At 38.5% G+C, this 18840-nt stretch overlaps 1 long non-coding RNA gene and 1 pseudogene across 1 annotated transcript in view; both read right to left on the minus strand.

The window, feature by feature from the left end:
* Positions 1-1588, minus strand: part of LOC122141942 — an 18543-nt gene extending 16955 nt beyond the window's left edge. Inside the window, exon 1 of the long non-coding RNA XR_006158227.1 lies at positions 1046-1588. This is a non-coding gene — a long non-coding RNA (uncharacterized LOC122141942). The remainder of the gene's footprint in view (positions 1-1045) is intronic.
* Positions 1589-1965: 377 nt separating this feature from the next.
* Positions 1966-18070, minus strand: LOC122142021 (annotated as a pseudogene).
* Between the last annotated feature and the right edge of the window lie 770 nt (positions 18071-18840).

Genomic DNA, 18840 nt, shown 5'->3' on the forward strand with positions numbered 1-18840 from the left:
CTACAACACCTTAAATGACTTGAATATCAAATAAACGCTCAAATAAAGAGCCACAGTTAATGACTCCTAATTGTTTTCTACCCTCAAAACTAAAAACAATAGCTGTTGGGTAACGTTCAAAAGATCAGCCCAAAGAAAGATAATCACAACAGCAATTAAAACTTAAAAATAATTTGAAACTTTACACTTTTTAACTAACAGCTTAATGAATGATATTTACACTTGTTTTTTAAATGTAAAAATAGTTTGCAATGTTACTGTTTTTAACTAAAAAATAAATGTAGCATTGGTGAGTATAACAGACTTCTTTCAAATCAAACAAACAGTTTCTACGAACCCCAAACCTGTCTCCAGAAGACTGTAATGCAGTTATTTCAGATGTACACATATATCACAGACGCTAGACAGAGAATAGCTGAGAATCAGATGAAATGTTTCTCTGAGTGTGTCTGAATCAGACTGAATGTATTTCTCTGACCAACACTGACACCTTCTGGTCAATCACACACTTGTTTTAATCAGAAACATGTAGTTGGATATCTTTGCTATTATTTATAGCCTATAATTGAGTGTCAAGTCCTAAAACATGAAAACAGATCTACAAAAATGCTATACATTCACTGTTACTATGCTGCTCGTTTACATTTAGTCATTTAGCAGACGCTTTTATCATCTGCATGCTATCAACACAAAAACAGAACTAGAACTCTTTTCCAGGAGCGGTAGGACACATATCACATTTATGCATCAGTGTACTCTAGAAGCGGCGTCTCTACTAGCAGTTTTAATATTTTAACAGCATCACATGGATACTTCTGTACAAATCCAAACCACACAGTTTTCCACAGTTTTCTTCTTTATTCTACGTAAAACAGACATCGGTACAGACTCGGCACATGTTTTTACAGTGAACATCAGACGTTATTTGACGCTCTGGAGCAGCACATCTGGACAGCTCTATCAGCTATCTCATTTTACATCAGTGCCGCTAACTCTACACTACTGACTACATACACTCTAGAACCATGGGCACTGTCTTGAAGACATTTCTATCAGTATGACTCTGTCAGCCGCTAACTCTACACTACTGACTACATACACTCTAGAACCATGGGCACTGTCTTGAAGACATTTGGTAATAATGTTACAGAAGTAACCTTGAATGTAGTTTTTTTTTTGTTTTTTGGATATTATAAACTATGCAGGGATCAAAGAAACCAACTGAAACATCACAAACATTGTCAAAACATCATATTATGACAGAGGCTCCGCCTCCACCCACATGATTGGCACCTCTGCCTTCCTATTAAAGGCCACGCCCAGAAGAGGCGTGGCCTGAGCAGGGTTGCCATTTCCACAGTTAGCACCCCATTTACTTTAGTAAGAAAGAAGCTCCTCCCTGAGGCGTCTCAGTCGCTGTGCTATTCACTCACTACACTGAACAAGTCATGGCTGATCTTTCCTAAATGAGACACTACACTACGCTATGAAATTAATAATTACACCTAACCACACAGTTTTTAGGCCAGAGGTGCATAACAAGGCTACTTTATGGGGACCTATATATATGTATTATATTAAAAAATGGCACTTTACTACAACTCATGCTTACACATTAAAAAAACATCAGGAAATGTTCTACGGATTTATAATATTTGGCACATAATGGTTACAAGGCCACTACGTTTGAGCTACACAGTATTTCTCCGATGAGGGTTTGAAATAACTGGTAAAAAGTAGCTTATTATAGTAATATTATGGTTATTGTTGAGGGTAGGGCTTCGTGCGATGTTGTAAAGCTGTACGTCAATATCAGTCCATCCATCCATCCAGTCATCCTCTCGCTCTCAAACAACAACAAAATCACAGTCAAGTTATTCCAATGGCTATTAAATAATACAAAGATGACCATGGCCGCATAAATGTATCATATACATTTGTATTTACAAAATACCACAGTGTTCCTTCCTTTTGCCTTCCAGCTGCAATAAACACCCAAGTGTGCGTGTGTACGTAACAGCTCCTTTAGTTTAGAGCGGTTCTTGAGATCTTCCTTTATCTACGGCCAGCTGTTCAGCAAAAACCTGGAAGTGTGAATGTCGCTCCGCTCAGAAGACTTTGGCCCGTTTGCTGCTCAGAGACCCGTGCTACGAGACAAATCAGAGGCAGAGGGGAGGAAAAGCCATTTTAAAGGCAATATTAGTCTGTTTTTGTATTAAAAAAAATAGCCATGTTAATATATTTTTGTGTGACATCAACAACCAAAACATACTGAACTGTAGAGAAATATGGCTAGAAAGGTACATGTTTTTATAATGAAAGGAACTGGCTTGAAGCATTTGTATAAATTATGCAGTAAAACCAGTTTTTAATTTAAACTTTAAAGGTGAGAATGTTTTTCAGGTGAAAATTAATACTTTAAAATCGGTAAGAATGCATTCAATTAATCAAACGCAAGATATTTCAAATGTTATAAAAGATTTCTATTTCAAATAAATACTGTTTTTTTAACTTCCCAATCAACAAAGGATCTTTAAAAAAAAAAAAAAAAAAACTTTTTTCCACAAAAATATTAAGCAGCACAGCTGTTTTCAACATTGATAATAATCAGAAATGTTTCTTGAGCCGCAAATCCGCATATTATTATGATTTCTGAAGATCATGTGACACTGTTATTTTAAATTGTAATACTATTTCATAATATTACAGTTTTTATTGTGTTTTTGAGCTTTGGTGAGTAGACAACACTAAAAAAAAATTGTAAACATTTATAAACAAAAATAAATAATTATTTACATTATTTACATTATATATGTGTGTTCTGTGTATAAATATAAAAACACAAACACACACACATATATAAAAAAAAAAAAATATTATAATATAGACATGTAAATAATATAAAAAAAAATAATATAAACATTGTGGTAAAAATTATAAAAAAATAAACATACACATATCACACAATCAATATATAAAAAAAAAAACAAATATCATGCACAACAAAACAAACCAAAAACTATTATTTTGTACATGATTAATGGTTTGACAGCACTATATGAATGGAATATAAGTGTGTTTCAGACAGAAGAGAGGAGATCAGCTCATCTACCTGTAAATGTGACCCTGGAGCACAAAACCAGTCATCAGTAGCACAGATATATTTGTAGCAATAGCCAACAATACACTGTATGGGCCAAAATTATAGATTTTTCTTTTATGCCAAAAATCATTAGGATATTAAGAAAAGATCATGTTCCTTGAAGATATTTTGTAAATTTCCTACCGCAAATATATCAAAACGTATTTTTTGATTAGTAATATGCATGGCTAAGACTTCATTTGAACAACTTTAAAGGTGATTTTTTTTTACAATAATTAGATTTTTTAAAATAGTTATATCACGACTAATATTGTCCGATCCTAATAAACCATACATCAATGGAAAGCTTATTTATTCAGCTTTCAGATGATATATAAATCTCTATTTTGAAAAACTGACCCTTACGACTGGTTTTGTGGTCCCGGGTCACATGTGCTCTCACCTTGGCCTGTTTGTAGAAGTGCGGCGCCAGCTCCACCAGCCAGGAGGACTCGACCGCCGTCACGTCACGCATGTAGTACTTGCTGGTCTGAACCACCTCGCTCAATAAAAACCACACACACACCCCCAAACAAAAAAAACAGCCAAAATAAAATGAAATGAAAACAAACTAAATAGAATAAGCACCATTAATTCCCATGGGTTTATGTTAGTACCATTTCGGGGGCTTTTCTCCATACAGCACTGAATCAGGGTGAATGTACAGCTCTCGGTCATCACGGAGAGTCCTGGACCATCCACAACACACAGGACCAATTAGCCCTAACAAACAAACACCAGATCCGTCTTATTCGATCGACTTTTTAAAGTAACTAGTAAAGTAAATAATGTAACACCAGTTACTTTGCTTCTGGTGTATTGACTGATAGCTCTCTGATGAGAGAAATCTCAGTGTGAACGTGACTGATACTACTGTAGTGCTAAGCTAAATGTTAATTAATATATATATATATATTTGTATATTTTATTTGATATTCGCAATTGGTTACTTTTACGTACAATAATTGTCTTGCCTAATGCATTACTTTTAAAAGCAGCCTTTCCCAAAGCTGCTGAAGACCCATTACTCAAACTGACCTACACAACAGTAGTAGGTTACTGAGGAAACAGTGGTAAGGAGGAATGAACCGACCTGTAAGAGCCCGAGTGATGCATTCGGGCGGCATTCGCAAAAAAACCAGACACAATACATCTGAGAATCACATCCGGATCACCTGCAGCACAGACAACGCAGAGAGAGAGAAACCTCAACTGAACACTATGAAATACTGTCATGTAATGACTTACTGATGATGTGACATTCCAGTCTGAGGAGGAAGCAAGTTACTGACATGACAAACAGTGGTATGAAAACATGACACACTGACGATGTGGTCAGATGTTACGACAGACCAGCATGAAAGCTGACAGGACAACACTAGAAAATTAGTGTTACGTGCAGCTGACAGGGCAATGTGATCAGTGTGATATGGTGAAGAGGAAAGGCGGCTCACCTTCACTGGAGGTCCGCGGCACCTTGAACTTGTTGAGGAGGTGTCTCAGCTGCTCTCGTACAGCCACGGCCCGGAGGAGCCCTTTGTAGTGGAGGAAATGATCCTGCCTGACACCACGGAGAGCCTTCTGATGCTGGATCAATACACAGCAAAACACCAACGCAAACAACCTTTATCCAAACATCACTTCATTTCAATTCGTGGAGGTCAAACAGGGCTTCAGGTCGAGCTAAAATCAACTTGCATGCATGATTAATACATGATAAACCCGAGACTGTGATATATACGTAAGCACATCAGGACTCGCCAGTGTTTTCAGCGTCTCAGAGCAGATCAGGTCACACTAAATTTCTAATCTCTGCATCGGCTCTGGGTCGTGATTGATGTATAATCACTAACAAACAAGCACAGCAAAGGGAAAAATAAAAACAATCAAACAAGCAGTGGTTATATATACCTGCATGTAGTATACTATATATAGTTTTGATTTTTATATTTTTAATTTTCATTTCAGGTTTTAGTTTAAATAATGTTTATTATTTTTAATAGTTTTGGGGTTCTTTTTATACTTACATTTAATGGTAATCTATTTTTATTTCAATTGTAGTATTTGGTGTCCTTCAATTTTTAACTTATTTCAGGTAAGTTCATTTAGATTTTAATTTATTTAAAAAAATGACATTAATCTTTACAAATGCTTTTAGATATTAATAATCCAACATACTACAGATAACGCACCGTAAGGTCGTAAATATATTTCTGTCAAACAAACAAGCACAGGCCAAATGAACAAAATAACTAAATAAAATACTACCATAAATTATTAATTTTTTTACAGCAAAATTAAAATAATTTTTGCCCTAATACTCTGGAGCCCTACTTCATGAATTATTAAAATAAGAACCAAAACAACCAAAACTAAAGATATTAATTGTTATAATTCCATCCCATTTCTCTCTGACAGAACCAGGGATCCCCAGCAGTGCTTTTAAAAGTGTGATTCTATAGCCTCGAAAGTCATTGCACTATAAATACCCAAGATTAAACCACCATGGGCCATATTTATAAAGAACATTCTAAAATATTTTATCAGACAGCCACACTGTTTTAATTAACATGAGTGAACGGATTTTTTTAACAATCAGAAAGAGAGCAATAAAGTCATGTAAATGTTTTTGGATTGGAATCCCTAGAAGAACACGCTTTCAGGAAACTGAAATGGTACCATTTATTTGTAATTGCAAGTTAGTTATTTATATTAATATGTGGACACTATTCATTTACATATGTGGCCTTTTTATTTCGCAAACTGAACTCCAAAAATGTTAACTGATGTATGTGCAACAATTGTCGAGGACTATTTTTTTTTTCTGGATAAGTCCAAAAAGGTTAAGCCTCTCAAGGCAACAATTATTTTCCAAAAATAAAAATCCTTGCTCTGTGAGACCAAACCCTAACCGCTTTCTTCTACAAGCAGTCAACGTGCAATGTAGATGTGCGAGCGGTCCCCGTTACCTTCTATGAAAGGCCTGCTAAACATTCAGATCCATGGTGTAGATGAATCGCCCTCACTCCCACAGCAAACTCTGACGCTCCACACCCGCGCCTTGCTACGTCACAGGACTCGACAGACACGACAACCTGCTCCTCTTTGACTTCGGGCACCCAGTGCAGCCACCTTCCCCCGAACTCATGCGAGATCATGTCAGAGTACATTAATAAAACCACCAACAGACTAAAAACAGTACGCATGAGTGCAGCTAATGATTTCTTCTGGTGTTGCCGGCGTCTACATAAAAGTTTTCGTCATCTGCATCATTGCTGCTATAGTGACGATCGCCTTAGAGGAGCCCGAAGTTTCCTCGATTCCAGCAGCATCTTGGCAAACCCTGGGTCGGGCGGGCAACTCGGCCCATCCGCCCCCCCATGGGGTCCGTTGAGCGAGCGTACTGATCCAGACCTGCCATAGAGCGAGCTAATGAGAACTATGGTTGGGTATACTAGCGTAATGCAATAGATCACAATCATGTTCTCGTGGTACTACGTACTTCAATACATGAAGACTAATTATATAGTACCAAGTCATTTGAAGAAGTGTGAATGCAATTTTAGGAATACTTTTTTCCCACTCTAATGGGCAACAATGCACAAACAACCGCTGGTTACTGCTTGAAAGATGCTTGCATCTGATGTAAACAAGCACGCGATTGTAGAAGCGCGGTTGGCCTGAGACGCTCTGAATAAAAGCACTTCCACTTCTCTGAAATCAGGTGGCGATTGACCAAAGACGTGAAGCCGTACGCCTTGGAAAACCTGGGAAACAAAAAAAGCAGCTGTGCTACTTTCTGAAATGTATGTAACATGGGTAAAATAGGCCTCTTGGCTTTCGATTTGTGTATTCACTTGGTGTTACATCATCAGCGCCAAATACTGGAAAATATTTAGACCTTACATAGGGCTCTTTATTTTTTAAACCTTTTTTGAATCCTTAATATAGCCCTTCAAACAGGCACTATATTATTGTTTGAAAGTGTTTTGATTCTTTATTGTTTCAGTCACACTTATTTTAAAGTGTTGATTTATTGATTCAGCTACATAAGTTAATTCCGTAGTTAACAAAATGCCGAATGACACAATTCTATGACAGGCAGCGTGTTATTGTTAGGCTGCTGTCTCTTTAACAACGAACGCCCGCACATCTAAAAAACTGCAAATGTCCGTTTCTTTCTCATCTGTGTACCTTCCCTTAAGACAAAAACAGCGGTGTGTGTGATGACATCCTGATGTAGTTTTCCCTGCTACTGGTCAATAATTATGTAAAAAGTCCGTTCCAGCCGATACAACCTTACACTGGCAGTGGTAATGCACAGAACGGCCGCGAGAACGGACACTAAACTAAAAAGAGAGACGTGCGGGAATCATTAACAGAATCGAAATGCATGCATCCTTACGAAATCACAGTTCTTGGACAATGTGGAACCGTAGGTTTCAATACCCACAACACTATATGAACAACATGCAGGATCATGCATCAGTGAAAGAAATGCTCCTGATCTTCTACCTCCGAGAGCGTAGAGCAGCTCCAGGGCCTGGACCTCAGGGACTGAGCAGGTGGAGGCTTCAACCCAAACAACACTGATGCCTGATTTACTCAGAGCAGAACAAGGCGTCACACCCGTGCTCGAGGTCAGGGTTCACTCGCCAAGACAGGAAGCTTAACTCGTAGCACGTTGTCAATGCCCAGAGCTTGAAGCTGCAGATGACCGAGCAGATTCGAGATCGCTGCCTCTCAGGAACCGTCGATCGGGTAACTTCTCAAAGTCCTCCTCTGACAAGAACACAGCAACGTTTCACAAAGTTTCTACCCTCTATCACAGAGAGTTCAGTGCTGCACTCCGCACAGCAGTTTACCACAGTTCTACAGCGCTGTGGCAGCACTAACTGAAAATCATTTTTAAATACTCCATTTCTGACTTTCAAAAGGAGGAGGGCAAAATTTTTAATTCGCATTTCAAATGAATCAAACTTAACTTAACTACTATTCACTATATGTTAGAAAAAAAAAAGTAAATGTGTTTAATTATATTATGATCTAATTTTTATTAAACACATTTAAAGATACATTTTTTACTGTAAAACATCTGACTGTGACATTTGTAACAGTTATTGAATTTTGTGACCGTGTTTTAATTGTCTTTCCTGAGTGTCAGCTCATTACTGAAGAGGAAGTTCTTTCTTAAATGTAAATACAGTTTATTAATTATAACCACTACTAAAATAACACTGCAATATACTTCCATTCATGTATACTATTTAACCATTTATACAGTAAACTATTTGTAAGTTTTGATTGTTGCAGCTTTTATTTTTATATTTTACATTTTGCAGTTTAGTTTATGGTTTTAGTTTAATTAGCAATCTGATGTGTTTTTTTTTTTCTTTCATTTTTATTAGTTTTTGGCTTCTTTTTATTCTTACATTTAGCTTGCTTCTTTTATTTCAGTTTTAAAGCTTTAGTCAATGTTGATTAGTGCAGGTGTTTACAAAATCTTTTGAGTTATTTAACGTCTAATTTTAAGTAATATGTTTTTAAGTTTGACAATTTTGCAGCTAATATTTGCATTTTATTTAATCTTTCAACCTTAGTTCAAGTTCCCAGTCCATGTTTTTTAATATTGTTGTTTTAGATACCAAATACACACTACAGCTCGTATAGTACAAGTGTGAATTCTATTTCAGAATTCTTTTTTTTTTTTTTTATTGATTCTATATTTCTCTGGGAGCTCTGTTACATGTGTAGAGCCGGAAACACTTCCCTTCCCTGCGCGGTTTCTCCCCGGCTCGCTCCGGCTTCTCTGGGCAGGCGGAGGGCTTTAGAGAATGGGCGTACGATCGGGCAGGGACTCATATCGCCGTGAGTGGATTAATACGCCCTGGCTCTTCACAAACGCACAGGTCCGATCACGAACGACCCAATGCCGTTAAATTGGTGATGGACGGCTCTGCTATATTGGTGTCGACCACCACCTGAAACACATCACAGCCACACACCACACCGCGCGATGATGCGGCTCTTCTCCAGCGTCACTTTTTAACAGTGCAAACAGGACACTACCCGCCGTCCACGGACTATGACATGAATCTCAGGTACTGTTATCTGACAACTACCTAAATATATTGCGACCCTGGACCGACAAAACCAGTCATAAGCATCAATTTTGGTTGCAACCTTTCTGACAGTAGGGGCATTCCTCTCGAACACTCTCATCTGCTCGTGTAATAGGGGCAGGGCCGCCGCGTACATGGCAGCACACACAGGTGCTTCTTCATCCCCTAACGGGACAAAGAGTCCGGGCCTGTTCCTGGAGCCATAGACACCACCTTCTCCACTTTCCTTCCTTAATGAAAAAACGAGAGAACAACATTGATATACGCTGACAGCAGGTCAAACATCGGGGAGCCTTAAATAAAAAAGAAACATCTTTTAAAAGCCCTTTTTAGGACGTGAACATGAACATCAATGCTGCAGGTCCGCTCCAGAACAAACGTCACACACACACCTGTCCTTTGAGGAAGGCCAGCACATCTCCATCCTCCTCCGTCTCGTGGATCTTCATCACGGTTTCCAACCGTAGCCTTCACATATCCGGCACAGGACTAGAGACACAAAACATCCCGTCACTTTCATTGGTGGAAGCAGAGACGGACCGTAATTTGGACATAAGCTTCACCTGACAAGTGTAGAAAATAATCCACAGGGAACGTTCGGTCCGTTCGCGGCCCTCCACCGTCAGAATCGCACAGGTGTCTTTATTTGGGTCTCCAGACTCATTGAGGTTGAAGAAATCGTGGAATTTCTGAGGAAGACAGTATGTTCATGTATCAGATGTAGATCAAGTCTAGCGAGCTGACCGCTGAGATCATCAGTAATCATGCGGCTGATTATCAAGAGCACTCAGATCATTAAAGAAACCAACAACAAAGCTGAATTTTCAGCATCATATACACTGCTGTTCAAAAGTTTGGGATCAGAAGGATGTTTTTATGTTTTTTAAAGAAGGCTTCTCACCTCATCAAAAATTTAATCAAAAATACAGGAAAAAAAAACAGTAATATTGTGAAATATTGGTTTAATATTTTAATATACTTAAATGTATTTCTGTGATGCAGCACTGTATTTTCAGCATCATTACTCCAGTCTTCAGTGTCACATGATCTTCAGAAATCATAATAATATGCTGTGATGGAACCTGTTGTGATGCTTAATTTTTTTTGGAACCTGCGATACTTTTTCTTTGATTCTTTGATAAATTAAATGTTAAAAAGAACAGTGTTTTCAAAATATAAATACTATCTAACAATTTAAGTCTTTACTATCACTTTATCCATTTAACACATCCTTGCTGAATAGAAATATTAATTTATTTTAAAAAAAAACATTTGCTGACCCCAATCTTCTGAATAGTAGTGTATACTGTAACACAAAATTTATATTTTGAATAAACACTGCTCTTTTTAACTTTTCATTTATCAAAGAATCAAAGAAAAAAGTATCTGAAGAGTGAAGACTGGAGTAATGATTCTGAAAATACAGTTTTGTTCACAGCAACAAATTACATTTTAAAGTATATTAAAATAGAAAACTTTTACTTTAAATTGCAATAAAATTTAACAAAATTACATTTTTTTCTGTATTTTTGATTAATTAAATGCAGCCTTGATGAGCACAAGAATCTTCTTTAAAACACATTAACAATCTTACTGATCCCAAACTTTTGAATGGCACTGTATAATAAAATCATAAAACCATGATAATGAAAATATCTTACACCTCTTTTACAATGTGCATGTTTTTATCATTCCTGAAAATAAGATGGTCACAGTGATACTGAGTGACCAACATGCAGAAATATGCAGAAGAAAAATGAAATATAATGATATTTATTAATACATGAGGGTTATAAAAAGTACTTGAAATAATGATTGTTTACAGAGAGAGTGACGGAAAATACTAGTTTTTACTGAATGACTAAATCATATGACATTTTTAGTTAAATTTAAATTTCAAGCATCAAAACAAAAGTTTAATACAGCTTTAAATTTAGTAAAAAAAAAAAATTCCCTAAGCAAAAAATAATGACTATCATATATTTTTTTACCATGAATTACTGAACTTATGTCATGTAGTGTCGCAATAGTTCATATAGCAATAAGTCTTTTCAGGCATATTTTCAACAGAAATCATTAGATGACATTAAAAGACACTCTTTAAGGATCTTAGTGCAGCTCCAAAAACTAATGAATTATTATTTTAAATATTTACCAAAGACTGCCACTATCCTTCAAACTACTAGGTTTTACCCATTTGCAAGACGTTTTTAATCATAGAAAATCGAATACAATTTAGTATGATCATTTATTATTCTTCATGTTTTAATAAGCACAGGTCAGAATAAGTATGTTTTTTAAATTTTTACATAAATATATCTGTGACAAAGTAACATTTTTTTCAAACACCATGTATATTTTAGTCAGAGGTTGGGATTTACCTTGGCATCCAAAAAAAATGTGGCTGAAGCTACGATCAAACGCAGGTCTCTGCGCTTCTTCTGAATCTGTAAAGAGAGAGAAAACAATGGGAAGAAAAACCTCACACATGTGCTCATCTGACTGATGATAGAAAGCAAATAGAGCATCACCTTCTTCAGGAGGCCGATGGCGATGTCACAGTGGTAAAGCGTTCGATCGTGAGCTTCATCCAGCATTATCACACTAAACCAAACACAAACACCAATGATATGATCAGAAATCAGCCCTAACATTTATTAAAGCAATAAAATAACACGGCTACCTTTAAAAGGGCATAATGTTTAAAAAATGTTTATAAACCACATAATTACTTAAGTTGCTTAAACAAATATAAACAAAACAGCATCATGTATGTATCAGTTAAATAAAAAGGACCGAAAACCAATCACTAAGAGTACTTTTTCATTTACAAACATGAGATGCAGTGGGATGGGGTGAAACCCAGCATAAAGTTTTGAGACATGTTTTTTAAAAGTTGAACGTCTCAGGTTATGCATGTAACCCTGGTTCCCTGAGAAGGGAACGAGACACCGCGTCCTCTAGTGGTCGCTATGGGGGACGTCTTCAGCGTGACGGGTATCTGAAGCATGTATCTAAACACAACAATAACATTGGCCGGCGACAGCCTATGATGTCATTACCGGCGCAACCACAGTTGGTGCGTTCCTAACAGGATATATCGCCCTCTGAAGGGCACTTCGGAGTGAAAACAATCATGCCTGCCATATTTTTAGAGTCGTCCCATCAAAACCTAAGTGCTCAAAAACTGGCCACTTCATAGGGCCCTTCTGAATGAGGAATTTTGAAGGGTACAACTGATGGACACATCGGTCCCCCATGATTCTTTGTGCAGATTCTTTCCATGATGAACGGTGCCTCGGTCGTAGGGCACGGGATGATGACGCAGAAGGGCACTTCAAGGTACAGTTGTTTGGGTCCCCTACACCCTTCAACCCTTCAAAGCTCTCACTCCAGAGGGTAAAACCCTTTGAAGGGATTATATAATAGTGGTCGCGATGGGAACCGGTGTGTATCATGCTGCCATGGCTGAGGGGAAGTGCATGCCAAAACAGAAAGCAAGCACTAAGTACCAAGAATCTACCAAGGTTATGGGAGTTGCCCCTAGGACGCCTTCATGCTGTCAGTGTCACAATCCCCTTCGCCTGAAAGCCTGAGCTGCATACCCCACTAACTTACCTGTTAAGGGTTGGACTTGAGGAAGCCTGAACCCAGGGCACAGCTTGAAGGCTTGAAAATTAGAAACAAAGAGATTCCTTTAAGGGGCTATGGCCAAGCATCTAGGGACTCTATAACTAGACCCTGGCCTGTCACCCAGGGGCTACCACCAGCTCTCTCAAGAGCTTGCTCAAAGGAACTGACACAAACAGATCCTTGGTAGCAAACACCCTGCTTAAAAAAGGTTTCACAAAGGATACATCAGTATACATCAGTACACCGGGGCATGAGCCAACTCATAGAAAGGGTACAAGGCTGGCAGCACGTAACCCTTACCATAAAGGATTTTAAGAAACGGCTTGGAATCCCATGTGACTGTGACACACTCAAGGGAGCAGTAACTTAATTCAGTGGAAAGCCCATTTGCTCAGAGCTCATGTGGACTGGAAATGGCATACCTCATAGAAAAACCCTCCAATTGAGAGGAGCATCGCCAACTCAACCATAGTAGTCACAGAATAGGCTCCGGAGAGAGTGGCGTGCTCATAGGTGACCCTCTAAGGCCAGGGAAGTACTGCTAGCTCACCCGAAAGCAGCCCACTAGGGAGGCAGAAGGTGGCCCAAAAAATTGCTGTGGCTTCTAAATGAGCTCCAGGGAGCGGAGGACTCTGTGAGAGGAGACCTCAGATGCTCAAATGAGAGCGGCATGTTCAAAGGTGACCCTCTAGGTTGAGGGGAGCACTGCCAGGCTCAACCAAAAAAAGGGGCAACTCACCAAGGCAGCAGCAAGTGGTCAAACTACCTGGTGTTGCTGCCACGGAACGGAGGGCTTGACTCCAGTCAGTAATGAGAGAAGAACCCAGCTCGACCAGAACTAGCAGCAATAGCCTAGGAGCAGAGTTCCTAACTCGGAGAACATGCACTCCTAGTTGGGCCTTCGCTTACCGCTTACATAAACAAACGGTCAGTGAAGACGAAGAAGAAGGTGACGTGTTCTTCCAGCTCCCTTTTATACTGTGGTGGTGCCAGCAATGATGTCATAGGCTGTCACTGGCCAATGTTATTGTTGTGTTTAGATATATGCTTCAGACACCCGTCACGCTTAAGACGTCCCCCATAGCTACCACTAGAGGACGCGGTTTGAAGTTCCCTTGGAAGGCTTTCTAAAAATTCTGCTCTCTTGTGCAAGAGCAATGGTGATAGATGTCCCTATAGAACACGCGATAAATATGCATTGTGTGAATGGCTTGGTTTCAGTTTTGACGTAAACAAGATCTTCTCCGCATTGATGTTCTCTTTTTCCGCAATATTTTGAATAAACAACACAGCAGCACCGCATCCAGTGGGTTAAACTGGATAGGCTAAAAAAAAAAAAAAAAAACTTAAAAAGCACCGACACTTACACTGTCATTGCATCTTGTGTGCCATTAAGAAGGCTGTCTGACACACATCTAAAATTTGAATTCAATGTTTTAGCATTCGAATGTGGATTTTTTTTTTATTCCTCAAATATTCGAAGCACCGCTGCTGCTTTACCTGTACTTCTTCAGCAGCGGGTCAGACATCATCTCCCGAACCAACATCCCGTCCGTCAGAAACTGAGACAGAGAGAACAGGAAGTCACTGTAAAGATGGACACCGTGCACAAACAGCAGACGTAACACTAATAAACCAGAGTCTGTCTGTACCTTATCTTAATGCGTGTGGCGTGCGGTTCAGAGCAGTCATCGAAGCGGATGCTGTAGCCCACCTCATGCCCCAGATATGCCCCCCGCTCCTCCGCCACGCGACCGGCCACCTGTGAGCACACAATCACATACAGAACGTGGCCCGCAGCAGACATGCACGTTCAGATTAAACTGAAGAGAAGAGTTACATACAGATTGTGGCAGCCACTCGCCGCGCTGAGTCAACCGCCGATCACCTTCCCGTCCGCCGCCCATCCCGCCTCCAGCAGGTACTGCTGGGCAAGCAAATCTAACAACATCACAACACACTCCTGACCTACAAGACTTTCTCTACTGTTTCTGTCAAGCAAATCTGTTTACTGACCTTAATTCATTATACAGCAAGATTTCATTGAGCAACTAAAACTTGACTAAACAAAAAACATCGACAAGGTCCTGACTAAATATGTTTAATAATAACTAAAATGGTACATTTGAGTAAGACTAACTGAGCTAAATTAAACACTCTAAAACAAAATATGATAAGGTTGACTTTTATACTTTAAAATACTGCTAGAATGTCAAGTTTTATACTTTAGATTTTCTTCTACCAAACAAAAAAAAAAAATTACAAAGACTACTAGCCGACTAAAACAAAATATGATAAGGTTGACTAAATATGATAAAAACTAATAAGGTCATTCAACATAGAACTAAGACTAAAGCTGAAAATAGGTGACAGAAGTATCACTAACTTTGAGCATCAGAAATTGTTTCGCACACCGTAATGATCGTGATATGATGTCACGCTATGCAGCGTCTTATTTAAAACCTAACCCTCTACCGCACGCATTATGATGCTTTTTCTTTTCTATGAATGGCTTAACTTGAAGCGCTGTAAAAAAAAAAATAAAAAAAAATTTAACATTATTTTAAGGTACTTTATGATGTTGCCATATGGTAACAGCATACAATAGTGGATCTAAATTAGAATAAGTGTAAGATTTACTTTATAGTTAATATTTTTCCTCAGAAATGCTCCGCTCACTGATGTAATGTTACCTGTATTCATATTTAATCAAAAATAAAATTGCCATAATACAAATTCCATTAACATACGACTAATCAACATTATATCACTGTATTAACATGCTGTTACTGTTACAAGCTTAACAGACTTGCAGCCTGACCTTGCTAGCTAGATAAACTATTGTAATAAAATGTCTTTCCACTATTACTGAGTCCACATTCCTCTGCTACGCTTGGAAACACATACATTTGAACGATTTACCAAAAACTAATTTCATAAAAACTTTTTTGAGAGGTGAATATGTCATCATAACATCATAACAGTGATGTTTCTGATTGTTTTGTGTAAGGTCCTTGTTTGTTACTGACGTTTAAGTTTACTTTCAGCAACTACCAACAAGAAAGGGCAGTCTGTCAGAAATCACGCCACAGACTAAAACTGCATGACACTAAACTCAACCAAAGCACAAAAAAAAAAAAAATAAAGTCCTCTCAATCCAACAAAAAAACGAGAATGTTCTCTAAAGAACACAAAGAGTATGTCGCCATATGGCCACACCACGCGGTAGAGGGTTAAATTCAACACAAAACATTATTAATAATTTCAACACCAAATGTACATTATATAACTGGGTGTGATAAAAGGGTGCGTGTAAAATATACGATCTCACTCCACTTTCCTGCAGAAGGTCTTGTGCAGTGGTGTTGACACACAAGTTCTTGATCTGTCCCCTTGTTGCTCATTATAAGGCATTCTACTCTGCATCGTGGGTCCGTGGGCGCGACAGTTTTGAGTGCATTTGATGCGCTCAAATTTTTGTCCCGGGCTTCCATCCGTCGGACTGTGTAGACAGGGAAGTCCTGTATGTGCTTTTTTAAATAAAAAGTCCCACAATGTGAATTCACAGGTCAGAGTTCACCAAACCTGAACTAGGTTGATATTGTGTGACTGAGGAAAAGCCTTGCGTCTGATTGGCCAGCGCTGGACAAACCTGTGGGATTTGTGTGCTTTTTCCAGATCCTGTTTCTCCAACAAATCACCAACAAGTCTGGACGCGCTCTCCACCACGATACAGGATGTTGTTTCTGTGCCTGGATGCAACAAAATAACATCATTTATAAATGAAGACACTTCACTATAATAGAAACTGTATTGTAAATATGCAACACAACAATAATAAAAAACGTTTTTCAAAAAAGGATCCATTTGTTACATATACTAATAAAAAATATAAAGGTAGCAGCATAAATTATAATTAGTGGTGTTTGCTTTCAGATATTTTGAATTTGTGGGAATTTGCAATAACTCATAACACAAGAAACACTTCAGCAGCTAAATAAGAAGCTAAAAAAACCTTGCAGAACCAAGCATTACGATGGTTTATATCTATGATTTAGATTTAGGGCTTAAATTGAATATTTATCCCACACTGAGATTTAATACATTATTATTAAATCTTCAGATTTATGTTTAAAATTATGATTTAAAAAAAAAAAAATCTGAAAATAATTTGAAATATCCAAAATAATGATACAGTAACGTTAATAATATTTACTATTGTTGTTATAATTGAGTTGTTATACGTTACACTAAAACCATCCGAAATCAACTGATTGTTAAGATTAATTAACTAACACCGAAATAAAATAAAATATAATTCTTAGAAGAAAACCTAAACACTAGAAATGTTGCCTTGGAAAATAACGGTAATAAATATGTTTAATTTGAAGTATTAAAATTACATAAACTGAAACAGAAATTTTTAAGAAACAGACTGGTGACAACACACATGGACATGAACATAGTCGCTGAAACTTGAACACCAAAATAAGAAGAGAACTGAAGATATAACAATAAAGTCTGGTTCAAGCTCTTAAAGAGTGCAGTGACAGCGTCTGCAGAGCGACACCTTGATAGACGGGCAGCCTCCTCTGCCTCTGTTTCTCGACGGAGAGCGCCGTGTGGGGGTTTATAATGATGGTGGATAGGCCGGTGGTCTCCGAGCTCAGGTCCCTCTCCTCACACACACCTGGAGCCTCCGAGCCTGACACACACACACACGACACCGACACAGCAGAGGAGAGAGAATGTTGTGTTGTGTTGGTGTTCGCTATGATACGATGCAAATGTGTTCAACGCGCGATTCGTTGTTATAACGTTACAGTCATTCAGCACTTGCATGTCTACACCACTCGACAGCAACACTTGAAAACAGACCGATACGACCCACACGCACTCCGCGCCGCCGTGCAGTCCGCACGCCGTTCGCGCTGTACTACTACTACCCTAGAGACGAAATACTGAGTGAACAACGGGTCAGGTAACGCCTCTGTGTGAGCTTGATATGAATTTTAACTCGGGTTTCCAGAATTCATGGTTGGAGTGGGGCGCCCGCCATGATGCTCTACGTTATCGACCGTAGCGACGCGTGAAACGTCACACAATGCTGCGGTCAGTACGCTCTGTCGCATATTTACACGCACCCTCGCTGTAAACTGACCTTGTCAATCATCCCGTCACTGTAAACATCCTCCACATTCACTTCATTTAACTCCCTACTGTTACCGGAGAGAAATGAAGTAGCAGGGTCTTCATGCAGAGAACTCTGCTCATAATTATGCATTTAAAAGATAATGGCCAAACGGGATGTTTTATTTAAGTTCACATTGTTGTTGTAGATGCTGACTATCCTAACACAGGTAACATTAAACAAAACATTTTAACGGGTTAAATGTTGATTATTATTAACTCAAAAAAGGCCCCTTTATCTAAAACTGACCGTCGGTCGCGCACATCGCGCCATGTTTTGTAGTTTTTTAATAATGTGTTTTATTCGTGTTTGTAGTCCTGCGCAATGGATTGTGGGTAATATTAGCCATGCAGAGAAGTGCACGGATCCACACTGTCAAAAATCGCCCTGAAATAGTAGACCATCCCCGGGGACTTCTGGCCTACTATGCTTTAGGGACACACGTGTTCTAATCTCTCATATATTTAGGATGGAGGTTATGAACACTGGACGCAGGGAAAAGACGTTCCTCATACTTCTTCTTCTTCTTCTTCTTCTTTCGGTTTTAACGGCAAATCTCGCATCCTATAGACTCATTACTGGCCATCTTTCTGGAGTTATATTACTCCTACACCGCTTTTATCACAACTTTCTCTCAGTTTCACACAGTAATCGTGGACCCGCTTCAGTAAAAACGGCTCTTATTCTTAGTCTGTTCATAGTTGTGGTTTTAAAATAAATAAAATACACTTAAAAATACGAATGTTAAAATA

This window comes from Cyprinus carpio, chromosome B23, assembly GCF_018340385.1.
Source record: "Cyprinus carpio isolate SPL01 chromosome B23, ASM1834038v1, whole genome shotgun sequence".
Taxonomy (NCBI): domain Eukaryota; kingdom Metazoa; phylum Chordata; class Actinopteri; order Cypriniformes; family Cyprinidae; genus Cyprinus; species Cyprinus carpio.